The 18266-nt window shown below is 45.8% G+C and overlaps 1 protein-coding gene across 1 annotated transcript in view; it reads right to left on the bottom strand.

Moving 5' to 3' along the window:
- Nucleotides 1-577, bottom strand: part of COQ8B (coenzyme Q8B) — a 109461-nt gene extending 108884 nt beyond the window's left edge. Inside the window, exon 1 of the mRNA XM_078660404.1 lies at nt 399-577. The gene's annotated coding sequence lies outside the window, so the exon portion shown is untranslated. The remainder of the gene's footprint in view (nt 1-398) is intronic.
- Between the last annotated feature and the right edge of the window lie 17689 nt (nt 578-18266).

Genomic DNA, 18266 nt, shown 5'->3' with positions numbered 1-18266 from the left:
TGTGTACATAATATGTAATAAACATAACTTATAGCACGCGATTTTTGTGATTTTATTTAAACTTCCACAGATGTCACATAATCCTATTGATGGCTCAGTTTGAGATCTTTCATAATACTAGCCAAATCCCTTGCTCGGCGCTCCCCTTAGAGACCTGTGCTTTAGACCTGTGCCAACCTTCTCGGTAATGTTTTTAATCCGTGCGCTCTAGGTAATGTACAATTCCCCTATAGGTGTTGCATCTCTTCAAAACTCTGGGAGTGTTCACTAGTTTTAGTGTTTTTAATTCAATGACGTACAACGCAGGGAGTCGAGACGACTTCACCCTTTTTTCACCAGTAAAGCACTACATTTCTAATGCCTCGCCGCCGTGTTTTAAGCAGAATAAACGGACTCACGTGCAGCCCTTCTGCTTAGAAGTACTGGTGGCTGAGGCAGTCACAACGTGCGGGCACTCTTCCTATAAGCTCCGGATGTTATACATTCGACCTTCCCGCAAGCGTCCCATTTTCCATTACAGGAACTGCCTGTCGCCGGTTGAACGTAACGTGACAAGCACAAGGAGTCTGCGCAGTGTGCGTTGTTGTGTAGTACTTGTTATCCAACTGAAGTCGTTTACCCCTTGCTCTTCGGCAATCTCCGGCGCTCTGCCCTATTGGCCAGCTCAGACTGCTCGTCTACAGCCGCGCCCCCTCAGGGAGAGAGAGGCTTCTCAGCTCTGCCTCGGCACGGGCAGACAGAAGTAGCAGAGCTCCGAGTACAGCTGCCTACTCCTAAAACTCCGCCTGTCGAATGTATATAGCGCCCGTCAGTCAGGGGTTCTGTAAGGCATAAAGGGGCCTGGTTTGTTTATCTTGCCATCAGCTGTCAACACAGGCAAAGACAACCTCGTGGGAGAGTAATAATTATAGATAATCAAATGCAAAATAAACGGGGAATCTATGAGAAGACCTTAATACCAAATTAAAAATATATATTTTTACAAAATATATATATATTTTTAACTTGTCTTTTATTTATTACATTGCATCCTTTACAGGGTTTAGTGTATTATAGATAGGCTATTGCTAGCAAGTTATATCTTGGCAATCCATACGTCCAGTTTCTAGATCTAACTGTTTGTACGAGGGAGAGGTGTGGCGCCGCGGCCAGGGCGACTGACGCTGGAATTTGGGGATCAGGGTTCGATCCCCGGCTCCGGCGGCAGGTTAGCCCAGCACCATGTGACTCTGGGCAATAGCTCGCTTAATCTTCCCGACGGCCCTCAGCGTCTAGAAACCCTTACGGGTGATTGTGCGCTTTACAAATGTGGATTATTATTATTATTATTATTATTATTATTGTATTGTAATTGAATTTATATAGCGCCTACTACCCCTGACGAGGCGTCGAAGCGCTTTTTCGGCGGGTAGCACTCTACTCCGGGACCCATAGAGGATTAGTGTTGAATTAGTATAGTGAAACATGCAAGCACATTTTAAGTGGTGGATAGGTTAGTCAGTTATTTGGATTTGGAATGATAGCAGAAGGATAGAGGAGGACAAAGGTTTGTATTTATTTATCGCTCGCTTGTTGACGCATGCTATTCAGGAAGCCTATAAAGGATTAGTGGTGAATTAATATGGTGAAATATGAGATGATTTCAGTGGTGGATATTAGTCTGTTACTAGGAGTGAGAAGGATAGCGGATGGATAAAAGGGGAAGAAAGATTTGCATTCATATAGCACTTGTTACCCCTTATGGGTGTTGAAGCGCTTTTCTGGCGAGTAGCACGCCACTCCGGAACCCATAAAGGATTAGTGTTGAAAATTAGTATAGTATAAATGTGAAGTAATTTGAGTAGTAGATATGTTATTCAGTTATTTGGGCAGTATATTAGTATAGTTGAATATGGAATATGGAATTTGAGAAGTGAACATGTTAGTCTGTTAATTTTGATTGAAAAAGGATAGTGGAGGGATAAAAGAGTGAAGGATTTTTTTTTTAGGTCTTAGCAGTAGGAAGAGGTTTCTGGATGAGTAAAATGGAGTTTTGGAGGGAAGGAGTCAGAGGGGAGAGTTTGAAAGGTTTGTTTTAGGGGATCGGTGTAGTAAAAAGAGGTGTCAGATGATGCAAGAAGGGGTAGAGCAGGAGAGAGTCTAGAAAGGGTTATTTTTGTGATCATAGTAGTGGTATGGGGTTTGGGATAAATGAGAGTGGATGTAGAGGATATATTGATAGATGTATAGGATGAGAGATAGGGTAGTGCATTAGAGGGAGTAGTAGAAAGAAGTTTGAGATGAGTCAGAAGGTTGGGCTAGAAGATATATTGAGAAGTATAGGCTGAGAAATAGGCTAGTGCATTGGAAATGCTAAATTAGAAGAAAGTGATAAATATATAGATCCATAAGTACATTGAAAGTATATAGATACATAAAGGAAGTAAGTATATTTAGATTAAATATATAGATAGAGGCACAGGATGAGAAATAGGGTAGGATACGCTTTTTCAGGAGAAAAGTAACAGACACACAGATCCAAGTACATGGAAGGTACATAGATGCACAATGGAAGTATGTACATGTAGACCAAAGATTATTTTTATTTATTGATGAATAATATTATTATTATTATTATTTTATTTTTTATTTTCTCTTAACATAATTATTTTACATGTTTTATAAAGTAATACACAAAGATAGGTACATATCTATAGTGAAAACAAATGCTTATATACAGAGGGATATGTTGTAAATTTCTGTTTCCGTATGGTGCTTATGTGGGGAAGAGCCAGATGTGTGTACAAACCCCACCCTTATTTTCTAGAGGGGTTGTTGCGTGCAACAGTATTTTCCGTAGTATTAACTGATGGAATACAGCAGAATAATAAAATAAAGTAATAACCGAACAATAGAAAAACTCTGGCAGCGACTGGCGGCGGAACCCTTCTCATAAATAGGATAAATAGATCATCTAGAACGTAGCCTAAAACTGAATGCTTGTGACTGGGCGGTTGTGACAGCACCCATCTGTGTTCCCCTGCTTAGTGTCATACTTTTCTCTCAGGTGTGAGTCCTCTTACCAATCTCTGTGTCAGGCACAGGTGTGGTATGGTTCTGTGTCTGAGTTGGGCCAACCTCCTCCTCAGTCTTATCTGTCTCTGGCTTCAATCCGGTATGTGACCAAAACGAAGTGTCTGAAGCGTCCAACTTAATTGCAAGATGGATCTAAGTGTCTCATTATGATGTTGATCAGAGTTGCCTCCGACCAACATCTCTGTGGCTGCGGAACCGACTGGCCTTCGGTCGGTGGTCCGGAAACCGCAATTACGATGTGACCGCAGATGGGGGCCGATTACAATGTGGAGCAGAAAGCCTCCTCCCGACAGTCAGAATCTCCTTGACCGCATTGGGGCCCTTCCGACCTCCCCGGTCGGTTTACATTCCGACCTCCCGATTACAATGTTCCTAATACGTTCCGACCAACTCGTTGAGTATCCGTGTCGGTCGGAACAGAATCGTACACCCCTATGGACAGTGTTTTCGTCCTCGGGATTACAATGTTGATTCCCAAAAGCCTTTCTGCATCGGCTTGTCCGACATGGAAAAGCTGTCTGAAAGTGACTTTGGGACACCTGGCAGTGCCCGCTAGCCTCTGCCGCCTACAGTTGGTGGCCGAGGGGGGTAAGGTACCCCCCTTTAAAACCCTACACTGTGTGGTAGGCACCTTGGGGTGCCTGCGACAGAGTACAGGGTTTAACACACACACCCCATTTCCCCATAGGAGCCTGTGTTACGCCCTGTACTCGGACATAACATGGGCTCCCATAGGAAATAATGGGAATCCGACCAAACAGTGTTCGGTCGCATCGTAATCGGGCGGTCAGAACCGCCGACCGCAAGTCAGTCTGTCCCGATTTCGAGTTGGGCGGAAGCTTTCCGCCCGACATTGTAATGAGCCCCATGGTGCGGACGCAAACTCCCATTTCTCAATGGGAGCTTGTGTGACGGTCGAAAACCAGCTGCAGCACAAACTCTCATAGAGAAATGGGAGTTACTGCAAATCCCTGCACCGTGAGGCAGGCAACGCGAGGTGCCTGCCACACAGTACAGGGATTTACAGGGGGCACCATAGGTGCGCCCCAGGCCCAAAACCAGAGGGCCAGGAGAAAAGGAGGCCCTGTTAGGGCCCCACCAAAGTTGCTTTCCGACAGGCTTTCCATGACGGAAAGCCCAACATAGAAAATCTGTCAGAAAACGACATCCTAATCCCGACTGCGGAAAGGATGTACATTAGGGATTATGGGACCGATTACGATGTTGTTCGGAAGAGCATCCACTGGCGTGTCAGAGGTGGTCAGTCCGACCGACTCGTCCTCGGATGCAGTTGTTCCGACCAACGCATTATAATGCCCAAAATCCATCGCTTACCGACCGACTCGATTACTCCAATTCCAACAGGAAAATCTGACCCAAAGTCATTGGAAACGCTGAGGGAGGCGCTCAGAACAACTGCAGAGCCCAAAACCAGCCACCCCATTACGATGCGTCTTTCCTATGCGCCAAAACTGTCGGTCCAACCACCTCATCAGAGCAGGTGGAAGGGGAGTATTTCAACTCTGAAGCTTGTTACAACATGCTTCCTGCGACCTCTGATGTGCAGCTATGGAGTCCATTGCACATGTTATCCCTCTCCTATACATCTACGATGACTACTACAAGCCGAACTGAAGCGGTCATCGTCGCCGGTAAGTAAGACATCTACCCCTACAGATTAACGTAACTACCCTGAGAAAGTCAATAGAGTAGAAAGTGTTACATAGCATGTTGTGCATGGTAAATGAGGGAATGTCATCATCAGGTATCTATAGTCGGTCTGCCAAATACTGGGAGAAACACACAATTTACTTTGGAACAGGAATGCCCATCGATACAGATATGTATATATAACGAAATGAATGCATGAGTATACCACAGCACACAACGAACCATCACAGGGTAACAGAACCTCAATGCACTCACAAAGGCATGTCCACAGAGACATATGCACTGGCACCATGCCCGCACCTACATGCATCATTTCCCCGGGCAGAACCAAAATTTCTGAATCGCATATAGAGACCACAACATCTTATGTCTTAGGAAGTCACATTGCAGGAAGTGAAATCATTTATCCTAATCACATTGCCATCTATCAAACACCATAGGAAGAACCACATCATTAACTTTGTATAGCTTGAAATTAACCAACAACATGATTAAGTCAAAATATATGGCTGATTTACCAAGTAGCAATATAATACATCCACCCAATCAGATGGAAAACCTAGGCCTAGCTCGTTTACTATCTCACACCTCACTTTACCTGATGCACCAATTGTTGACAGATCAATGTATGACTCTAAACACCAAATTGGCTACTACAGTCCAACCTGGCCTGCCACTCCCCCATCAGTCCAATCGGGCAGCCCCACATCCTGTGTTCTGATGAGTACAATAGTGTCCGAGCAGGTATCCACCAAAGCCAACATCCACCATTATCTCAGCCTCACCGCAGGACACGTAGCCAGGTCAACATAGGGAGTCACAACCAGAATGGGATTTTTGATGTGACAGGAATAACATCATGTGATGGATCCAGCACAGATCCAGAGCAGGACTCAGACAGATGAATCACTTACATACAATCCCTAGCATGCACCCAGGTCTGCTAGCATGCACACCCTCACTTAAATACATTGGGGCACAACTATCTTGGGGCCCCCTATGCTTTGCCAGGCCAGGTTTACACACCCCTGGTGAACCCAAGCTATTCCTCCACCACTGTTCAATGAGGCCAGCCACCAGGGCATGAGATAGGATACTTACCTGTACAGTCAGGACATGGTATCAAAATGTCCCACTTGGAGTTACAGCACTCTTCAAACTAAGACAATTTTTCACATACAAAAGACAGAGACAAGGAAATGCGTTTGCTGGCATATGGCACAATGAATGTCCCTGCACACAAGTCACAAGCTATTTCAACATCCAAACCAAAACCTTACAATCAGTTCATTATCATGTCCTGGACACCCACTGGGATGGATGTAAATCATCGTTCATCAAGCAGGCAATGCAGATCTAGTCAGAGGGGCATAACAAACATTCAACATTGAACAGAAGCATATGGTACAAAATTAAACAGCACAATAACCATAACAAGATCGAAGAGCACAGAGGGATCATGTGCATTTAGAAGGTCAGCAACCCACACATGTCACAGTCCACACATGGGGGTGAGACAGTGGCCTCTAGTACAATAGCCATTGTTCACATTTGACATTGTAATGTATGTGAACTCTAAAAGACACTCCTACATGTGAACAAAGGAAGAAATATCATGCAGCCAGTCTGCCTTACATGACAGAGCAGCTGGCTCATCTAGCCATGTCCGGACCACTTCTGATAGGTCCATGACCATGTGTCTGTGACCCTGACCATTAAATGTCCTTCACCCATGCAGTGGCTCTTCATGTGACAAGTTTTCCTGTGGAGGCACACAACCTACTCATTGCGCTTTGCATTAGCCTCAGCACTACATCATGAGCAAGTTGAGGCACACAACAGTTGCAGTGTTGGGACTGCAGTGGCCTGACAATGCATTCAAATGGCCTGGCGTTTGATGAGAATATACAAATTGATCCTTTCATTGGATACCTTTTAAAGAATCATCTGCAGGAATATCCCTCCCCGCATCCCCTCCAATGGAGGGAGGTTGAACCAAACCCTCACTGGGCCAATTACATCTTTAACTCGGGAACATAGGTTTGCAGCATGCAGCCATGTTCAGAACATATGTATCAAATTCAAAATAGGTGCATTACATTGTGTTCACAAAGGGTCAGACACCAACTTTCAGGGTCAGACATCTGAGTTGAGACATGCCCTATGCCAGATGTCAAATTGAATGGACTTGAGTTTGGCATCCCAAGATACTGTGCATCTGTAGAGCCTATTATAATCATACTCCTCAGCTGTGGAGTGCTTATAAAACATTAGTGTCCCACCGGCAGCAAGCAGGTGACAGTGGGTCATTATTTATGTGTTCAAACACATCAACAAAGAAGGTCACCAGTCTCTGAACTCCACCCATGTCATGCAGGGTGTGGGTTAGGGGGCAATGCGCCGATTCAGTGTCTGTGACTCGACACAGGTGTCCCATCTCACCTATCAGTGTGCCATCTGTCAAGAAATGGCCCCTTGGAATGTCAGGCTCTTCTTGCAAATTGACAAATGTAATATGCTGCTGGACCCTGAATAGGTCCCCCAGTGAGCTTAATCCTGTGCCTCTCCATGTTGGCAGTCGTTCCCAACAATGCCTCAGTGGAAAACTGCTAGGAAGTGCAAAATAACAGATGGAGAGTACGGGTTCATGTCCCTCAGTAGCCACAGGGCCTATAATCCCAAATATACACTTTCACCAGCCTGTCAGCTCCACAAGGGAGCTGTACTTCAGGGAGCAGCATTGATCATATAATCTCATGTGTCCTGCATGTTGGGAACATGCCCACTTCGTACAACTGCCTCACAAACAAACGTCACACCGGCCATTGCAGTGGTCCTGCCAGATAGCATTCCTCTTAAAATGCATAGCCTGGTTTGTTCTCAACAAAATCAATACAATTGGTTATAAAAAAAAAATGCAAAGCCTGGACATCCTTCACTCTGGCAGATGCAGCCTCCACAAAGCCTCACTTATCATGCCACTATTGAAGATCAACCCTTGCAGCAGGTTGTCCAAATCCATGGAGGTGGCAAGAACACAGCCACTGCTAGGTGATGGCAAAAATACAAGATGCAGGGGAGCATTAACATCTTAGAAAATGAAATACGTCCTTGCCTTGTAACTAGGAGAGTGATAAAAAAACATCTGCGGATGTAATGAGGATCTGGCACTGTTTCACACAATGAGATACTTTGCATCAAGAGAGTTACAGATCCCTAAGTACTGAAAAACATTAATCTTACGCATCACACTCTGCTCACCCGCCATCACCTCCTGTGGAAGCTACTCCATACACAGAGCAAAAACACAACACTTGGCTCAGTTAACACACAAACTCAACACTCCCTGCAAATCTGATTGTCTCACAGAAATATCTGGAATGTCCCTGCAGATAGACTGAATATAGAACAGCGTGTCTGCATCAATTGATACTACATGTACCTCATTGCCCAGTGCAACTCACCATGATTAACACCCCTGACAAATTTGCTGGGCGAGTGGCTACATTGTTGAGGCAAAGAGAAGTGGGGAAAGGGGAGAGCCCTGACAAGCCCCCTGCACAATCTAAAAGAGGGTGACACTTGACTTGGCAGTTGGCTTGGTATGAAAAAGACATACGTGTTGTTGCAGCTGTCCTGTAATGTCCAGTTTGGACTTAGTGGTAAACATGTATACATAATCAAAGGTATTGAATGCTTTCACCAATTCCAGCACTAAGCAGGCTACATAGGGACACCTCCCATGGACCAGCTACAACACCCTATTTTACATATTTATATTAAGCGTTGTGTTGCCATCAGGGATAGAAAGGATTAGGACACCATGCACTAGATGCTGTTGGTGTACCATCAGGCGATGCACCACTACTATACTAAGGATTAACAATTCTTTGCAACCATGGAGAAAGGATTTTGATTGAGGCCATCACTTCAGGTAGGTCGCTGTTGGATTTTAACAATGTACAATAAATTGATTGCAGCATGGATTGTGGTTGTCTCCAATCACTCAAAGTGGCCGGAGAGAGATATAGTAACCTCTGGGCAAGTACAAGCTCATAGGCCTTATCGAGACTGGGCAGGAGGCTGTCCAATGCAAGAGTGGTCAACATGGCAGTGCGCAGAATCACTCTGAGTATTTCTTGTACCAGCCTATGGGTGGTTGATCACTGCACGTGCTGCCAGATCATGTACAGGTAGATACAATTCAGTCAGGGATTAGGAAACATCTACCTTGCGTTAAGACTTGGGGCCAATGTATAGGCCACAGCAAAACACTGTGAAGGATACAGAGATGGCTGACTGACTATTGTGGATCTGGGGGAGGTGATCCCTAATCCTCAACATCTGCTGGGTTGTTGCTAAGCAACATAGGAGGCAGGACAGGAGTTGCCCTGACTTCTCTCCCTCAGTATGCATCCCAGTTTGTCATGTTGCAAACGAAAAGCAATGCAGTTGATGAAGTTGATGAATTAGATGGGTGTGGTGTGTATGAGCATCTGTCAGCATGGGTAACATCCCAGCCTGCAACTGGACCGCAGTCTATTGATGACCTAGTGATGCCTCTGTATACACCAAAGCCCTGTGGATATTGGCCCTAGACACTCCCCAAGTACACGCCACTCAATACTGCAGTCTCTGCTTCCCACTAAAACAATCTAGAAGTGGTTGTGTCCCAGTAGTCAGTAACATGTTTGGAGATGTAATCCCTTCAGGAATGATCAAAATGCTTGGGCCAACAGCAATGTAGGATGCAGTCACCATGTGTGGACTGGGGGGCGCTCCACACTACACCCAATGTGTATTGGGTCATCTCCTGGGGATATCATTGACAGCTATTCAGAATCTAGCTCCTCAGGCTGTAATGTGATCTGCTAACAAATAATCCTTTCCAAAAGTGCAGATTGTGTACTTCAGAGTAGTAGGAGTATTCATGAGTCTCAAGACATAGGATCCACCAACAGTTTTGGAGGGACCAGTGTGCAGCACATTGTGTAAGATAAGCTGCCAGTATTGGGGAGGATGCCGGAGGGGGCGCTTAATCTGTGGCTCTCAGACACATTTGGCATTGCCATCCTCAAGCCAGAGGATATGGGTACACCTTGTGAAGATGAGGGATATGTGCAGAAGGAAGTCGTCTTTGTCCACATTGGCACTGAAACAATGTCCCTAATATTTGAAAACATCAAGGAGACCCTCTACAATCACATATTGCCCTCAGGCTCCATGACAGTGTCTAATGGGCTAAATGAGACACCGTATGGACCCACACAAGGGCTACCCTTGCCAAACCAGAGTAAAGGATGCAAAAATATTGGCAATGCAAACACTTATGGAACTGGGTATAAAGTTTTGGTGTCACACGTGTTCTTATAACAGTGCAATGTTTTTTTCCCTACACATCCAAAGATATCATTACAATGCGTTTATCTCCCTTGGTGTCCCCATACCTCTGACATTCAAAGTCAGAATGCCATGAGTGCCCATGTGTGTGTGTGTTGTGTAAAGGAAAGTGTGGAGAGGCATTTCAGGAGTAGTCTGCCCCCAGGTGGCCCCCCAACACACATCCTGGAGTTTTCACTTGGTTGGGCTATGGCCCTCTAATCTATGCCATTTAGTGCTTCTGCACCATGACAGTAAAATATTAACCCTCAACACCTTCATCCCAGGGCAGTATCCAAGGGGAAGAATGAGCAATCAGTGACAACATCTACCTACAAAGGGTAACTTGGCTGTTATGTGCACACACAACTCAAGGCAAGTCTAGGTGGAGGGAAAGTTTCCTGTGATGCCAATAGGTTTTGCATTTGCTAGTGTTCTCATAGCGGCCATGTCAACAATCTGTCATGAACAATCAGTAGCAGACAGCAAGCTGCAGCTAACACATACTACATCCTAACATTTCAACTGTCAACTGTTCTAGCATACTTGCATCCACATGTGTACATTTCAGCTTTACCTCTTGGCCTGCATCATTTCTACTCATGCTCGTCTGACTCCTCTCACATCCACCTCAAAATACATGCTCATCTCTCAACCTATCCACCATACACAAGCTCTTCATAATCCCCCTCTGGTGCAGCTATCTTGAAAACCATTCTGCCCTCCAAGCTCCACCCTTGTACTCTATTACACCCACACTATCGTCCTGGTGCTGTTCCTCTTACATCCTCACCTACATTTACAGCACCACCATCACTATGTACTCAACACCTCTACCATTCATGATATGTACACAATGTGCTGTACTCATCATCTCCTCAGCAAACGTTAAATGTATCATGTCAAATGTACACCTCTCATACTCATTTTGCCGCTCACTAATGTCTTGGACTGCACTTTTAAAACAATGTTCAGCATCATATACAACTCTGACATACACACTTAACACCTCATCACATCACTTACCCAGACACTTACATTGCTTATTGAATCCGTCCTCCTTCATTCACCTCTCACCATTCACTCACCTTACTCTGCTTAAGGACTACTGATAGTCATTTGACAAACTAGTGCATCCACAGATTCGAACACAGCATACATCAACTGGACAACACCTAGCATCTCCCCATACAGCACCCTAACTTACACAACTGGGGTATATCGTGGGGAAACTCTTATCCACTTTGTTACAAATAACAAGTTTAACCATGTCTCACTGTGGCCCTGTCATATCCACATTTCAGATCCATGCTCCATACCTCCAATGATTTCTACACATCTGAGTTGTGGAGGCAGAGGGTTGTGAGGTCTGCGGCATGTCTGTGGATGCTGGTGCGGTGTCTGGTGGTCAATAGCGGCTGGTGACTTGTGAAAGTGGTGGGGCAGGTGCAGCACATAAAAGTGAAATAATTTTGGAAAGAAGGACATGCTGAAATTTGTAATGCAGAGGTGATCGGGTACATTCTATTTATATGTACGTTTTACGTCTATAGAATGTGCACCGATCAACCCTGCAATACAAATTACATTTCTCACTATATCGCGACTATTGACAAGGCACACACAATGACAGAAACCAGAACTAGAACTAGCACAGCATTGAGGGTTCTAACACTGGCACTCCCTGGATGAAGCACACAGGCCTGGCTGCAGACACACACTTATTTTCACAACCAGACGCACATAATGTACATGGATACATAAATAGACAAGCAGAAGAAGAGGACTGCCTGTATTAAATAAAGTAATATTCTTCTTACCTGGATCTGGCTTGATGATCCAATTGAAGGCAGATGACACGCGCCAGGCCTCTAAGGCAGCTTGACAAACAAGGCAAGGCGCACTCGTACTCACTGTTTTCAGCTTTATCACGGGGTTTCTCTCGGACCGGGTTGAAGCTGGTTGAAGGAAGGCGGGAAATACGAACCCAGCGCAGGAAGCAGTACATGAAATACCGCCTCCTTTTGTCATAGGGTGACTGTATCAACGGTCATCCAGTCAGAGGAGGAGGCAGGATCCTAGAAGAATGTTCTGAGCTACGTCGGAGATCTAGGTGAGCTGAAAATCCGAACAAAGCCCTGGAAAAGCAGCTGCTTTAGGTAGCACCTGCTTGCCCTCACCACTGCCTCACAAACACACTCTGCACATGTGTGATTCGGGCGATATTGAAGTCGTCCACCACACAGGTGCAGGGTGTGTTTGTACACAGCCGTGCTGCACTGCTACCAGACAGTATAAGTGCAGCAGCCTCAAACCAGTCTTCTTTCAATCTCTTTCTCCTTCAACTGAAACTGGTGGTCCTCAGCCCCATACGCCCTCATGCAGGAACCACACCTGCTGGTGGTATGTCTGTGGTGGTGAGTGTGACGTCTGTCTTGTGAGTGTGCGTGTGGGTGTGTTTGCCATTATGTATGTGTGATTGAGTGCTGCATGTGGCTGTTATGGTGGATGCATGCTCATGTTTGCATCTACTTGGGTCAGGGAGGGTAGTTGGGACTGTGAATGAGGAAGAGGTAGGAGGGGGGTGGGTCAGCTGGATCTGGGACAATGCTGCAGTGTGGAGGCCAGAGCTTGATTTGATCTCTGTAGGGCAGATATGTCTGAGTGAATGCCCTCCAGGAATGATACCATTTGTGTAATATGGTTGGTATGCACCTGGAGGACATTCAGCTTTGCTGTCTGCCCCACAGAGATCTGCCTCAGGATGTCGATGGCCGCCACAGGGCAGCTGGGGAGACAGGGAAAGGGGTGAGGTGCCTGACGTGAAGGGAACGCCTCCCCTTCTAGGGGAGCGGCCACGGACAATGGGCTAGGCAGCAGCCGGAAGGGTGGAGATGATAGGAGTGGTGGTAGACTCTGAAGTAGAGGATCCAATCCCTGAGTCATCCACCACCACATGGGAGTCCTCACTGGAGCTTGAGCTTGTTGTCAAGCTGACAGATGTTACGCCTGAGTGCCATCAGTTAGGCTCCCTTCACGCTCCGTGCCACTGGTTCCCTCTTTCTCTGACTTAGCACAGAAACCAGTCTGGCAAGCTGCTTCCCCTTGTTCTGTGCCACTGTCTCCTCCGCTGGCCGTTTCTGATGCTGTGAACAAGAAGCAAAATGAATCACATGAGTCGTCCATATGTACCTGACACATAGGTTTCATCACAACTCTTCCAAGTTTTCCCAACTACATCAATCAGACTTGTGGGATAACTCTTTGAGACTGTTCCGTAAACTACACATATTAGAACGCAAGTAAACCTATGCAACCTCACACCTGGTGTTGTCAGCAACATTGGGTGTAGCAATATCAAATTCCACAACCACAATGTCAACTACTTCACTATGTACCAGCTGATGTATTGTCTTTTGCTACTGATGGCCTTGTGTCATGACATACCTGTCTCATGTAATGCAAGGAAATTTAGTCCTCACAATGGGAATAGGAGTCACACAATTGAATTGAGACATGTTATCCATTCTGCAATCCCCAGTCATCAACTTGGGAACTATTGGGTCTAATCTTACAGTTCATCTACCTTTCTTGTCATACATCAAGCTGGTGTAGTCATTGCATAAGTCACATCACACAGATAACACTGAATGTGCTCATCTGTCCCGTAGCTTAAGGTGTTGTCTGGCTGATCACACATCTGACTCTTATTGTGGGGATACCAAGGTAGTAGGCATAGCTAGGGTGAGAGGTACGTGGCCCACAGTCTTGTGTCATTTATGAACAGTGCAGGGCAGTCAAGGGCTCGGCTAGACTACTACTTAGTATCTAGAGGGATAGCCCCGACGATAGCTGGAGTAAGGCACTTAGCTAGAACCTACTCGAATCACGCACCAGTGTTGCTGGGGCTTTTATCCGCCGACTTTAACACACCGCACAGCCCCTGGTGACTCCATGCCCCTATCTTACTTGACACGGTGTTACAGGAGGAGCTGCGGGAGGAGATAAGTGACTATTTTAAGCGGAATAAAGACTCTGTGAATAGTGTTGAGATTATATGGGAGGCATTTAAGGTAACAATACGGGGATACTGCATAGCAAAGGGGGCTGGAGTTCTTAGGGATATACAGAAAAACCTGTGGACATTAGAAACAGATCTAAAAGCGCTGGAAGCGGAACTTGCAAGGGACCCAAAGGGCTCGACACAAGTCACATTTAGAGATAAGCTTACAGAGTATAAGGAGGAAGCACAGAGGGAAGTGAGATTTTGGGGTAAATATTGGGTGGCCAGGCAATTTGGTGAAGGAGATAGGCCTAGGAAGGCACTGGCGCAAAAGGTGAAACATCCCCGCTGCCGCACCAATGTAATGGAAGTGGAGGATCTGGAAGGGGGGGCTTGCCGGGATACAGCTAACATACTTACCGCCTTTTTGAGTCATTACAAAAAGCTTTATTCCACAACTAGAATGAGTAGCCTCAACCTAGATGGCTTTCTGGGGATGTGTCGCTGGGCTGGCTTAGTGATGTGCAGAGGACCTTTTTATGTGCGCCATTCGAACTGGACGAGGTGCGGGAGGCAATAATGGGACTGCAATCTGGACAGGCCCCATGGACTGATGGACTCCCGGCAGAATTCTATAAAACTTATGAAGACTTACTGGCCCCTATTCTTAGGGAAGTGTAAGAGGACTCGCTGGAAGTGGGGCACCTGCCTGCCACAATGATGGAAGCACTCATACTAGCGCTGTTGAAGCCAGGAAAGGCACCTGAGCAATGCGATTCTTATAGACCGCTCTCACTTCTGAACTGCGATGCTACAATTCTGGCCAAATTGATTGCAACGCACCTGAGCTTGCTAATGGAGAACTTGATCCTACCTGATCATTCGGGCTTTGTACCCAGAAATGCAACCTCCCATAATCTGAGGACGTTATTTGCTGTTATAAATAATGTTTCGCCTGACCTCCCTCTAGCTGCGATTTTTTTTTAGACACTACTAAAGTGTTGTATTCCACAGAATGGGACTATATGTTTGGAGTAATGTTACGCCAGTAGCCAAGGTCCTTGTAAATGGTCATACCTCACAGTCGTTTAGCATCACAAGAGGAACCCGGCAGGGGTGTCCCCTCTCCCCATTAGTTTTTGCCATTGCGGTGGAACCGCTGGCGGCAAAACTGCGACAGCACCACAATGATAAGGCCTTACGCTGTAACCTGCGCCAAATACTTGCATCCCTATATGCAGATGATATCACTCTTTACATTCAGGACCCGCAGTAAAATCTCAATCCGATACTTTGAGAATTCATAGTGTTTGGGCGACTTTCGGGGATCCAGATAAATTGGGGGAAATCGAGCATTTTCCCGCTAGCGGCAGCCACGACGTGCTTCTCGCTGGATTAACCCCTGGAGTGGTGTGAGGACGAACTGAAGTATTTGGGGATAAGAGTCACCAGAGATAAGGAGGAGCTTATGAGAATGAATTATGGGGCGGCCATAACCCGTATGGCAGACTGTGTCACACGCTGGGTGGCGCTGCCCCTCTCCATGGCGGGCCGAGCGTCCTTTATACAAATGGTGGTACTCCCCCAGTTGTTATACCTATTTCTAAACATCCTGTTTTATCCGGGAACACAATTTTTTAAATTACTTAAGTCAGAACTGATACGCCTTGTCTGGGGAGGTAAGCAACCTAGATTGCAGTGGGAGGTAATGACGCAACCCTACTTGCAGGGAGGGTTTGACATACCAAACTTCGAGTTATACTTTATGTGTGCACAAGCCCACTACGCTTGGTTTTGGGTGAAACAGCTGAGATATATGCCTCAAGTCGCAGGGGAACATTGCACACCCCACGCCAATAGAAGGAGCACTATATGCACCAGTAGATTACAGAGACAGAACATCAAACGCCCTCACATGCACAATAGCAGCATGGCAACGCATAAGATGTATGCTAGATGTTCCCATATTATACTCGCCCTTGATGCCTCTTGCTTACCACCCTAGCATGCCACTATTGCAGGAGAGGTTTTTTCGAAACTTTCAACAGCTGGCCCACATTTGCACCTGGGGGACCTATATCATGAAGGCCAATTCCGCAATATTGAACACATGTTCCAAAATTGCTCAGAAGACACCACTAGATGTCTTTCTGTATAGTAGGCTGCAGCAAGGGATACAGTCACTTACTACTAATTTCCCGGCGGAACCACAAGCGCTGACCCCACTGCATCTCATACTAGGGAGAGATACGGCTAAAAGGCTGGTTTCACTAATATATAAAACGGTGCATACACAGAGGGAATTACCAACCACACTGTCGCGCACGAGATAGGGCGAGGAACTTGGACAAGCCCTGACAGACGAGCACTGGGAGGGTTATTGTCTGCAAACCGAGTGAGTGTCGGCCAGCAGCAGACTCCGGATAATACATTATACATTTTTACACAGGTTATATTATACCCCGGCCAAGATGTGCAAATTCAAGTTGAGAGACAATGATAGGTGTGATAGATGTCATGCTGAGGGGGCAGATTTCCTACACCTAGCATGGGGTTGCCCTGAGGTGAAAGAATACTGGGATCAAGTGTTCATGCTTTGCAATTAATGATTGATACACCTATGGTGGCTACGCCACTGATGGCCCTGTTGGGATATATCAAGCCCCTACGAGCTGAGCACCGTAAATTTGCTGCACTGGTGCTCCTAATGGCCAAAAGGATGGTGGCTTGCCGATGGGGTAGGGGGCGGGCACCCAAGTTCAAGGAGTGGATTGCTGACCTAATAATGTGCCAAGACCGACTTACGACTTGTGCAGAATTGCTACCCGTAGCTCCAGGCCCAGGGATATATGGGCCTCATTGCAGTGCTACTTGATTGCCCATCCGAGGTACGCGAACTAGTGTGATAAAGGGCATTGTGGTATGGAGTGAAATAAGAGTGCGTTCCTAAGAATTAGGGCAGGAAGAAGGGTGATGGTCAGGATAATAAATATGCCTAATGATGCTGATCATAGTAGGAGTGGACAAAATGCTCCAGACATGTATGTATAGAGATGTTTAGATGCACGCATATGAACGAGAAGTAATATTGTGACATTGTAAGAGGATGCAGAGGCGGATTGTCCAGGAACCCTGAAATGTGTGCAGTAATCACTATTATGTTGTACCACTCCTGAGATTTGCTGGAGAGATCAAGTAATGCATGTACTGTTACGATGAACCTGATCTGTGTTTCACATGGCTGTAAGATGCTGATATTGTACCTGTTAACCTGAAAAATAATTAACAGAAGTTTTTTAAAAAAGTTCAATGACGCATCTTCACAATGCTTCATGTGGATCACTATGTCACTAGTCCGTCTGGATGAATCATCTGAACAGACCATTAGTCCCGAACATCTTGATTGTAAAATCTCAATCAACATTTTGTACTATTTTGTCCAGACTGCAGAGGTACACATTTGTAAAGGCCACATCTGAATGTCCCTCACTTCTTTTTGCCATCGTGCACATTTTTGTACAGCTTAAATTGCTCTTGTTTACCATCTCATTTTGGTAACTTACTTCTAAATGAAGCACATGTGACATCTCTGAATCTAACAGTGATGCATCGAACACATGGTTTAAAAAGGCATCAAGAATGACCAGTGAAGAGAATTTACAATCATGTGAACTGTTGTCAATGTATTTCTAACATCATCCCTTAAAATCCCCGAGTCCGGCAACACCTTAGCTTAGCGCCATGAGACTCTAGACAATACCTCAAATATTTTTCGTACCCCAGGACTTTCAGACCAGTAGGGGCCAGTAGTCTGTCCTAGTAGATATAAACACACGCTGACACTACTTCCACAGGTGTGCTTCAGCGGCCAGGCCACATGACTTCACAGCATAAGACACACAGTTGGGGCTCACGCTTTAATCCCGAGTCCAGCAGCAGCTCACCTTAGCAGCATCAGACTCTAGGCAATACCTCACTTAATTTCCGTAGCACAGCACTTGCAGACCATTAGGTATGAGTAGTTCGATTCGCACCCCCTCTATAGCACACCCTAAACACCCCTCAGTGGTTACAGTGCTCCTACCCTCCTCTTTCCTATTTTTTTCACCCTTTTTCCCCTTACTCGCTTCAACAGAAT

Source organism: Lissotriton helveticus, chromosome 9 (assembly GCF_964261635.1).
Source record: "Lissotriton helveticus chromosome 9, aLisHel1.1, whole genome shotgun sequence".
NCBI lineage: Eukaryota > Metazoa > Chordata > Amphibia > Caudata > Salamandridae > Lissotriton > Lissotriton helveticus.
The sequence above is the reverse complement of the archived record's forward strand: the minus strand, read 5'-3'. Positions and strand labels throughout refer to the sequence as shown.